Here is a 12,026-nt window from a genome sequence, read left to right as displayed (position 1 = left end):
TACATATAACACTCTCTGACTCTTGGGACTCAGTAAGTCGTCTGTTTTTAGGATGTGCTGGAATGGTCAGAACAAGACAAGTGGTGCACGGGGGTACATTTACATGTCATTGTCACGTCTGAGCTGCTCTCTGGGGACCTTGTAGAGCAAGCAGCATTTTGCTTGAAACAGTATGGTAGCTTTACAAGATTAATATGGAAATACAGGTTCAAAATGTTTTCTGTCATTGGGAATGTACAGGAATTACTTAGCTGCTACCAAGGGATTGCAGATGAGTTTCAGGGCAATTGAACACTGAATTTCCTAGTGTATCACAATTACAAAAACAAATGTACTGTTAGTGAGAGAGCTTTTAAAATATTATTAATTACTTCATCAAAGGTTTAATGCTTCTATTGGTGAGGATCATGCCTTTTCTCCCCCTTTTCCAGCAACCATCATTACATTTCCTTTAGTCTTCCAGCTCTTGTATTTGGATATTTATTGTACTGATTTTTCAAGCTTGAGGTTATAAAATACCCTCTGGGGTGAGGAAATGAGTGGAGGTAGGTAAGTGCAGAATTAGAAAGATGGTATTTCTTACATAATGCTCCGGTTAAAACAATTTTACTGAGCTGGAAATCAGACATTTCAATTCCCAGATCTTCCATTGATGCCTACAAATAAATCTCTCCTTCTCAACCACTTCTGCTTAATTGAGATCTCTTACCCTACATGAAGGAAAATATTATTATGCACCCATGTTGTAAGTAAGATAAGTGAGAAATTGCAAAAGCATGCTGTCAAAACTGGGAAGAGACCCATCAGCACCAGGTTGCTTTGCAGTGGGTTGAGGTACATGCACACACTCAGTTGGCTCAGCTCCACTTGAAAATGGTAAAGTTATCTCCTCAAAACACATCAACTAGGTTTCTTGTGGTAATGTAAGTATTCCTTCATGGAGGTCCTGGACTTAGACAAACTTACTAGATTTGAGTGTTGTTTGAAAGAATTGGCCTAGAGTTGCTGAATTTTCTGAAGGAATACAGAAAATGTTTGCGGTAACATCTGATACCTCTGTTCCTCTAAGCAACTAGGATCTCAAGTGCTTCTACTCACATGGGGAACAAACACATTTCCACTACAATTTGGCAACTTATCAGAGTATCTTGTATATTCTGTAAACATCCCTAGAAAGCTCTTTTCCTTAATTAGAAAAGGAAACAGCATTTCAGCACATGTTTAGCTTATACTGCACATGTTTAGCTTATACCCACTTGTGGTAGAGAAGGCAATACAGAATGTTTTTTATGGTTTAAACTTGGATCAATTTCTATACAATTCTTTCATGCAAATTTACAGATTTTGAATGGGTTCCTAACCCTTATTTTTTACTTTATTTCTCCCTACTCGTTATTAACTGCTGGTTTATCATGATTGTCATAACTTCCGCCTTGAATGGTCCATCTACATTTCAGATTAATAGTATGGTAATCAAACGATTAAGGCTGGATAAAAACTGGAATGCAGTTGAACCAAAATACTACATATTGTATAAAACTTCAAAGACTTTGTCATCTTGAAATTCAAATACAGTTCTAGGTCGTATTTCATAAATCACCTCTAGCAACAGAAGGGGTCAAGCCAACCTGCACTTTTTGCAGGAAATCTTCCAGAGAAAAGGGAATCTCCTTTCTTCTCTCCTGGAACCAGCAGCTCCATTTGACTCCACTGGTAGAGACAAATCACTCTAATCCTTGTAGGATTTCCACCTGCTTGCAGTTAGCTGGTTTTGCACAGGTTCCCTTGCAACTGTCAGATGGCAGTAGCTTTCAGTTGTCACTCCTGGTCTGGTTCATATTCCAAACACCAGGCAAAAAGAGAAGTTAAAGACGGCATAGCCCTTCAGCCCTTAACATAAATTCAGTTTTGCAAAAAAACAAAGACCCTAGCATAAAAGATAAGTGGGAGTTATTTTAGTTGTAGGGTGTGAGCTCGAGGTCTCCTCCAGGGACTCATTCCAGGCTCTGGGTTCTGGGCAGCAGGATCTGTTGTATAACTATGTCATCATCAGCTGAGCTTTGGTATTTTGTTTTCCAGAACTACTAGTGCAATAATAATAAGCCCAGTAGTAATCTTTGCAAAATCCCTTCTCATTGCCTACCATATTGAAGTAGAATGAAAACAAATTCGCAGCAGGCATCTAGAAAATTAGATATTAACTTTCAAAAGTGCATGCTAGTTTGCCCTATAATAGCTGGGAAGCAAGAACATTATGTTTCAGCACTGAACCTTTTCGTGTAATCAAAATATTCTCTCACTATAGCCTGGTTCACATCTGCTGTGGGCTTTAATGTTGGTAACAATACTTGTGATTGCAGTAATATAAATGTAGTCAGAGAAGAGAAAGGGAAAAGCCCTCTTATTTGTATTCAGAACTCTGACAATGGAGTTAATCCTACTGCAATTACTGAGGAAAAAAAAAGAACAAATCTGATAAAAGAAAATTAATGTGATAAAAACCACTCCTTTACATTTAATTAATGTCAAGTATGTGAAAGAAACCCACATGAGCAAAGAAGTGAATGACTGTGACAGAAAATTTGGCTCAAAATCAGGATCTTGATAAAGACTGTTATTATAGAAATAACATAGTTGACCACAGAGAAAACCAAAAGAAAGAACACTCCCTTTGACTATAAGGGAATTTAGGGTGAATTAGATAGCTCTGGCTGTTATTAAAGTGACCACGGGTTACAGGCTAGAGGTAGCAACGTTACTGGAAGGGAAGTTGCAGAATAGCAGAGTTGATCCTCTGCCCAATGCCTGCGAGTTCACACATTTCAGCAGGCAGTGCTGATGGGGCAGAGCTGCTCCAGCCTCTTTGCTTTCTCCTTCCCAATAAACCTGACAGAAGACAGCAAATCATTTCCCTGAAAGAAGTAAAAAAGAAGGTGTGCCCACTTACTCTGGTTTCGTCAAAGGGGCACCTGTCCATTTTATCCCATGTTTTCAATTTCCTGTTTTAATGTGAGCATTTTGATGGGCTCCTTTTCTTTCTTTCGCTGCTGCCTGACATGAAGCTTTATTGCTTTATCTTTTTTTATCTGTGGTTTGAACTCATGTCTGTCAGCTTCTCAGTAACTTGCACATGAACTTTCTTTCCTGGATTTGCTCCTTCCTGTAACTCTTGTTGTCACATGACCTTTTGTCCATCCTCCTTTCTATAGTTTCTTATTACTCATTATGTTCTTTTTTGTTTGTTTTGTTTTGTTTTGTTTTGTTTTGTTTTGTTTTGTTTTGTTTTGTTTTTTCCTGGCTACTAGTGTCACCGGCCTTCCTGAGTGGGTTTCATTTCCCCTAAGTTATTTACACATTAGATGTCTGCACCTGAACTGCTCACCCAGGCTGCCTTTGGCAGCTCTTCACAGGAATAGACAGTTGTACAGTGACTCATCTGACTTGTTTTAGATCGCTCCATTGGGATGAGATGCACTCTAGAAATGCCCATATATCTTACTGAAATTAATAGGGAGTTATACAAATAGGTCAGTTGAAGTTGTTGACATTGCAGCTGTGTAAAATGAGGTGAGAAAAATGCCTCAGGTATGTTTCATTGGAAGGTAGGATAGAGGAAGCATACAGCAAGAATTTATTCAAGACTTCTTACAAATAAATCTGAAGTCAATTTCTGAGGATAACTTAAGAATTCAAACAAACTTTACATAGTACCTGATTTTTTTACAAACATAAGTGTATTATGTTCAGACTATTAAATAATGCTAAGAATGATTCAGAAGCATCTGCTTTCCTTATATGCTGGTCATGCTGGTTTGTTTCTTGCTGCCCATAAAACACATGCTTTTAATCTTAATGGCTGATAAATATTGTGATTTAGCAGAAACTATATGGTATATTGTTAAAATAAGACAAAATAATTTGTAGATGGTGGAACTTAATTCGTATATATTATGAAACTATCTCCACTCCTGTGCAATAGGATGTTGAAATTATGAACTGTCTGAAAACTACCTCAGGATGTTCCTTTTTATGCCTGTGAATATTTTACAACACATCTTTTTGTTAAATTACATTGTTTAATAATAAAACAGTTTTGAGTTTTAAGTAAGTCTCCTAAGTCAGACATGTCAAACCATTTGGTTGTGCTGTTTTTCACTATACATAAGGTTATGTGATAATGGATTTTACACAACATAATAATGTTTTACAGTTTCTCAAATCACTGAGAGTATAGCACTGTTTACTTCATAGCTTTGTTGGTCATCTGAGTATTAGTTAGTTCTGCAAATACAAAGATGCACAGTTAATACATTATAAATGCATCTTCCTGCCTATTGCATCTTCCTGCCCTATCGCTGTGGGCTCTTCAGTACTTCTTGCTGGTGAGGCCAGTGCTGAGATCTTTCTACTTTACCCAACTCACCACACTGAAAAGATCTTTGTAGTCTTTGTGGTTCATCCATTGGACTCAACTCCCTTTTATTTCTCATAGTGGCTTATGCTTCACTGGTACATCTAATCGGTGCCTTGTCTTGAGATGTCCACATAGTTCATCCATTTCTTACGTGAACATTCTTTTCTTCTGTTTACTCGTTCTTATCCTTGTTGCTTCACCAGTAATTCCATATCCAGTTTTCTCTTCATTAATGTTTCTGTCATCCTTTTGCACTGTCTCCCAAGCAAATTACTTCACCTGGGACTCCTCTTCTGATGGGGCCTGCAGATCCCCTCTCCCACAAATTGTTTCTGAATACAAGCTTTTGCCAATATGGCTGCAAAATTCAACTAATTAAAAATTGCTTTATAAAACTGCAGGAAAGGGTTTGTTGTAAACTCACAATACAGAAAAAACAAAAACGAATGAAGTGTGAAATATATCTCACATATATTTTTGCCTTTTTTTCCCACCCTCACTATGTTGATTTTTCTATAATGATAAATATCCACATGATGTGTTTGGAAAGCCTAACACAAATTTTGTGTTATTGAAGTACTGAAGATTATAAGACATGTACAGGTACAACCTATGAGCATTAATCCCAATTATGGTACAAAATTTACTACAGCACCATATCCACAAAACAAATATTTTTGAAAGGTTTCATCTTTTTTATCTTGAGTGCTTCTATAAACTCTGTTATTGTTGCATCTCCTAATTATACCTCATAATTTATAGTATATTTGTCTTCCTAATCCCAATGTAATGCAAATACGTGCTATTGTTCCCATTTATCAAGAGGAGAACAAAAGAACAGAGAAACCAAGATCCAATAAAGAACACTGGCATCCAAATCAAAGCACAGATTATTAAAAACAAACTCAAATCCACATTCAATAAAATTTACTCACTATAAACTTCATAGTAACTGACTGCACACTGCAATTGTGTCAAAAAAAACTCAAAATAAGGATTATTTCTAGATTTATTTCTCAGAATAGAATACATAGTATCTGATTCAAGACATCTGTTACCCAAGAGCCACCATGCAACAGTGGACAGAGGATACTCAAATTTCATACCCTTGTCAGTGTGAAAAAACTCACAATAACAGTAATGAACAAACATAACATAAAAGTCTCATCACACCTATGTAATATTTACAGCTAAAGAATAAAATTTCATTGAACTGAGGAAACTAGTTAAAAGGAATAGCTAGCTAAAAGGATAAAATTCTTATATTTTTAAGCCACCTTAGAAACTCAGAGAATATGTGCTATTCATAACAAGTACTAATGAAAGGACAGTGCTCTTCAGTTTTTCGTCTTTAAATTAATGATTGAACAACAGAGGACAGGCAACTATTAGAAGAGTAGAAAATAGTCCCTCAGAAGAGGAAAAAGAGGAAAGTATTTCAAACATCTTGGAAGGAAAGAACTGTGCTAAAGGCAGGGTTCATTGGTCAAGAGGACTGTAGGAAATGAAGAGTTTAGCACAAGTCTATAGATGAATTTTTTGGGTTTTTTTCTTGCATTAGTAGTCATAATAGGAAAGATTAAGGAACTACCTATACTGCAGATTTTCTTTATAGATAAGAAACTTGAGGCCTGTATTAGTGTGAACTGATAATAAAGAGAGTAATACCTAGCAATTTGATACCAAAATAATGGAAAGTGGCAAATGAGCAATCAGCTGTTCAAAAGGGCTCTTCCGTGCTTAAGCAGATCAGTAAGTCTGATGTGCTTATCAGGAAAACTGCTAGAAATTATAATAACAAAAATTTGGTAGACAAAAGGGTGAAGATAGTATATGAGGCAAGAATTAGAACAACACTTGTAGAATAAAGCCATGCTTCACAAAACTGAGGCAATTCTTTGAAGGAGCCATGGATTATTTAAATAATGTTTTTTCAATGTTATGAATATGAATTTTCAAAAAGAGATAAATAACATTAATGAAACAGAATTGTCATGAGGTAAAAGGGTGAAACCTCTCCCAGATTACTTGGTGAAAGATAAGAAACAAAGGTTAGAATGGATAATAATTTTTCACAGCACGGAGCCATCAGCACTCCAGGAATTTGGATTCATAAATGCTGTGGAAAGGTGGGGAGCTGAGAGGTGATTTTTTGTGTAATGATATAAAATTAATCAGGATAGTAAAAGCATAAGCTGGATGTGAGGAGTGACAGGACAGTCTCATGATACTGAGCAATGAAATGACAGATAAAATCAATGTCAACAAACTGAAAGCCATGCACTGAGAAAAAAATAACCTTCACTGTTCATACACAGTGATGGACTTTAAATTAGCTGTTACTACTCTTGAAAGCAACCTTCAAGTCCCTGCAAATATCAGTGAAATGTTCAGTTTCCATGTCTTCTGCAAGAAAAAAGGACAATTAAAGAAGCAATTAAAAAATTCAGATAGATGTGTAAAACCATTGTGCAGCCATATCTGAGCAATAAGTATGGTTCTGGGTAATCCATTTCTAAAATGCTGAAATGGAACTAGAGAACACAAAGAGGGGTAAAAAGGGTGAACTGTGCTGCAGAACAATTTCTAAACAAGTGGAGATTAAATAAATAAGGATGGAAAAGGAGATGGAGGAGAACTAATGAAGCCTATAAAACAAAAAAGTGTGGAAAAATGAGTAAAAAAAAATATTCAGTGTTTCTTATAGCATAAGAATTAAGGCGGCAACCAGTGCATTTATTGGGTACCAGACTTGAAAAACAAATCTTCATTTATTGAATTGTGGCTACAGCTTCTTACTTGGGAAGTCCCAAAGTTGCTGAACTGCAGTGGCTGGGATACTATATCAGAAAAAGGATCATTTGACTGTATCTATTTCCTATATACTTGCCTTAACAATCTATTAGGGTACATTTATTCTTGGAAACTAAACAGAGCCAGAGCAGAGACCCAAATCCAGAGACTTTTGCTATTCTGACAGTTGTGCTACGCCATTTGTCTACAAGACCAAAAAACTTGCCGTGGCTTCTTTTATTCACCGTTAGAGATGTGGCCTCAGTGACCACAGTGAGAGTGGCCAGCGCAGGTGTTTGGGCTTGGTAGGGCAATAATTTGCTTCTAACATTGACTGTTCTTTCTTTGCTTTGTACAAGTATTCAAACATCTTGGAGCTAGTTAAATATTTTACCTCTTTAAAATCCGTTACTTCTTTTCAACTGCATCATGTATGAGTGCTTTGTACAAAGTATGAGATAATTTCCCCTTCTGAAGGTTTTCATTTTAGCTCTAAAAGACGTGCCTAGTAAATCCTCTGCTTGCTTATTTTTCTGGAGTATGGCTAGACATCTCAATCATGTATGTACAGGGTATGCATTACGGTGTAAAGGAAGCAAGATTTGTTCAGAGATAATTTGTTTGGTTCAAATCCAAACTACCACAATTTGAGCTCATCAGCCCAGAAACAAAACTAACTGCAGATCTCTCACGTGCGTTTTGTTCCATTACCACCCAAGAACTAGGGTAGCTCTAGAAATAGAAAGAAAACAAATGTTTGTTCCCATGTTATTGTTACAATAAAACAAAAGGTTCCAATCTCTGGAGGAATTTTGAAAGCTATAACATTTCATGTTCTACATACTTGCTACAGATGAAAAAGTGTTTTTCTGAAGAAGCTTTTCATATTGTTACGACAGTAATTTCCACTTGTTGGACTACCCCTTGTAATTTCTCAAGGGACACTGTGTACATCTATCATCATACTTCCAATCAACCCATTTATAAATTTTCCTGCTTAAGAGTGCTCCACAGCTCTCTCACAAACCATCATGGTTTCAGACCACAGCTTGAGAACCTCTGATTGGATAACTTAATTTTATTTTTCCTGCTAATGCCTTTACTTCAGGCTAATCCTAGGATCAGTGTACTGAGTTAACAACCATTCACAAGTCTCAACATTGAAGCTGTTCATAGAACTGTGTTCATCAGATGCAGAGCAGGCAGATCATTCAGGGAGGGTCTCTAGACAGCAAATCACATCTTACAGCTTGGTTTAGGTGCAAAATCAGTGTGGGCTGAGGAGCTGAATGATTGCAGACGTACAACACATCTGGATGTACATACCCCTTTGGAGGTTGAAAGCTATTGTCTCTCCAGCCTTTCTTGTCATTGCCCAAATGTCACCTACCTATACTTACTATTTCCCCGATAAGGATTATTTTTTATCACAAGCCTATTTCTCCTATAATGGTGTTATTATCCTGAGGCATTAAAAAAAATTTCTTTTTGGTTCCATATATATTGTTACATACATATATATTTTTTAAATAGAGACTAAACATATCTCTAACTGAAATCAGATGATTTAACAGATGCTTAATAGTGATGAAGAAACACGACAAGAAGTAAACCTTTCGCCTTAAACCTTTAATGATAAGCTTATTTGAAGTGCATTTATTTTCTTAAAAACAAGAGCATTTTAAAGATGCTCTTGATGCAAGTGATTTTGCCAGGAACCATTTGTATGCTTTCAGACAACAATGGTGACTGTGTAGCAATGATAAGAAATGAAACAAGTATGAGGAGTGAGAATGCAATCACAAATATTTAGATGATCATGTAACCATGTACTACTGAATTCATTCTCAGAGTAGTCATCTGAGTACACACTGAACTGAACAAGAACACTCCCTTTAAGACATTATTAAGAGGCTTTAACGATAACATAAATAACAAAGTGTTTGGATATGCCTTTAACAGAGAGGAGATAAGCTGAGATAAGAAAGGAATTGGAAGAATTTTGTCTAGGGACAAGAAGTATTATTCTCAGAGCCCAGTATTATACATGTGATTAGGGCTACATTGTTAGAATAACATGAAGGTTTTTGGTAGGTCTACACTGTGGTGTTACTGTTACATAAATTATAGCCATTGCTCCAGGTGAATCTAGGAATCTGACTTCGACACAATTCTGATCTAATTAATACTTCTAATGAAGCAAATTCATTTCTAGTGAACCATGACATTCACTTCCGTGCTCATAACTATTTATCTTTTAGGCACTAACCCTGATGAGATTCTCACATGCACAAGCATGGTTCTGACACACAAGTGGGTATTTCCCCGAGACTTGCCCCAGCTCTGTGGCTATGGGGCTGGGTCCGGGCTGTGTGAGTAGGATGGAATTGATACGTCCTGAATGTGTACATTGGTCAAATAAAAAAGAAGTTAAGAAGTACTTTCTGTTCATAAAAAACTTTTTGCGTTCTTTGGAATAAAGGATTTACTGTGAATAGTCCATATCTGAGTTGTCTTTCTTGGCCAGCTCAGGCTTATAAATCACACAATACTACTTCTGATCTGATGTTGTGTGAGGTGTTTTCAGAACTAAGGATCACAGTCACTTAACTGTTCCTTTATCACAAATATGTGGAAATGGGATCATTTCCAGGGATCATAAGGTACTCTCAAAATAGCTGTGAAAATAGCTGAAAAAAATACTTTAAAAATAAAAAAATCCATGAATAAAAGAGAGTCTGCACAGTTGTGTAACAGTTCCACACCAGTGAATGGGCCTAACATAGACAGGACTGATGCTTGCATGGTCATGACCAGTTGAGCTTTAACACTAATGATCTGTGAGGATGGCAGATGTGATAGTGTGGGAGAAACCTTCCTGAGAATCTGTGTAGGTGCTCTGGTGGCTAGTCCCAGCTATGTCGCTTGTGGCAGCTATCCCTCTCCTACATAGGTCGTTTAAATTGTTTTGGTCAACAAAACTACAGGCACCTCAGTGGCAGTGCATCGTGTCATAAACTCCAGTTGGAAACTTATGACAAGCACTCACTAGCTCCTCTCTGCTTTTCTTACTGAAAACCAGATAAAATATACCCATGACATGTTCCATAAGAGAACCCTTAAGGGCATGTCTACAACAAACTCTCTCTGAAACTAGAAACAGTGTGAGAATAGTGAGAAGAAAGTGGCAATGATGGCCAGATTATTGACTAAAAACTCTAGCATAGAATGAAAAGTTGAAGCACCTGGTGATGCTTAACCTGGGATAACTGGTGAGAAAGGGTCAGCTTCAAATATATAAAAAACTTGTAGAAAATCAAGGAATAAATTGGAGAATAAATTTTGCCAAGCCTACCTTTTCAAGGACAAGAAAAAAATAGGCTTAAAATGAATCAATGTTTAGGATATTAGGAACTGTTAAATGGTGTAGTATATTGCTCAGGGAAGTTATGACATGTCCATCACTGGAGAGTTTTCAGAACAGACTAGAAAAACATATTTCAGGAATTATTTGGGCAGAGCTGATCCTGCCTTTGGGCAGAGTGATGAGCTGGATGACCTCTTGAGGTCTTTTCTGGTCTTATTTTTCATGATTTTATGACCATGGCAGTCTGCCCAGTCTGATGTGTTTGGGTGCAAGACCTTGCTAAAATGATCGTGCTGCATTTCAAGGCTAAAATGTTCTCTTCACCGAATTAGTGAACACACTTAGTGGTACCTTGGGACTCCCTGTACCAGACTCCAATATGACCTGCAGATCTGCTGTTTAGCGTTGAATAACCACCTTAGACACTCCAAAGATACACTCTGAAAAGCAGGTTGGGTACGGCTTCTATTGAGAACACCTTTGTGCTCAGGGGTCAGCTAGGGAGACAGCTCTGCTAGCCACTGTCAAACACCAGTTGTGAGGGAGTCACACAAAGTGTCACTTGTCTGTTGCACATTCTTTCCATGATCTGGTGCATGTGACTGCTTGATTCGGTCTGCGACAGCCAGTATTGCATGGGGTGCAAGCAGCTGTAATAGGCTGTCCTCAGAATCTCCTTTTGGCCCTTTCTGTCAGGACTTGTGCTTTAGAGGTTATACACCTAGGTGCTGAGTGTTATTGACACATGGCTCTCTGCTTGCAGACCACAATCTGCTGTTCTCTATTATAAGGGTCAGCTTTCCAACCTCGCCACTTTTACTTTGATAAGTAGCTAGTGTTGCTGTTCTATTTCTGCTCTACAGGGAATTCCTAGGGAATACTGCAAATACTGTAGTGATATGGCATAGTGTCAGCTGAAGTGTGCGAGAAGGTAGAATATATTGCTTTGCAGGATAGAGAAAATTGGGTCATACCAAACCTAGTAGGTATCTCAGCCATTCTTTATTTAGTATAACTGCAGAAAGCCATTGATCTCTTACAGAAGAGACAGCTGAAACACAGGCTACATGCACAGCCAGTGTACAAGCAGAGCCGTGGGTCCAGGGCCTGCCAGAGGTCCTCAAACCATGAGGTTGGAGAATAGACAGCACTGCAGGACTCCCAGTCTCTCAAATTCCCTCTACAAAAGCATCCTCTGGTTTCATACAGCACACCAGCTCTGGCTAGCAATAGCTATCTGTGAAACATAGTGGCTGAATCATAAATGCCCCACTGGCTCTCAAACTACACACTTGTGAGCACTTCAGCCATAGTTCCTATGCTCAGGGCAGATGGAGCAGCCAACAGTGCAGATGTCCTTGTCCAAGGACAGTTAGATCATTCAACTCCCCAACCCCCCAGTCTTCTGGTGAAGCAAAGATCACAGGTTTTCTTGAGATCTGGCAGCAGAGC

Source organism: Columba livia, chromosome 1, assembly GCF_036013475.1.
Source record: "Columba livia isolate bColLiv1 breed racing homer chromosome 1, bColLiv1.pat.W.v2, whole genome shotgun sequence".
NCBI classification, from domain to species: domain Eukaryota; kingdom Metazoa; phylum Chordata; class Aves; order Columbiformes; family Columbidae; genus Columba; species Columba livia.
This window is presented reverse-complemented; position numbering follows the sequence as displayed.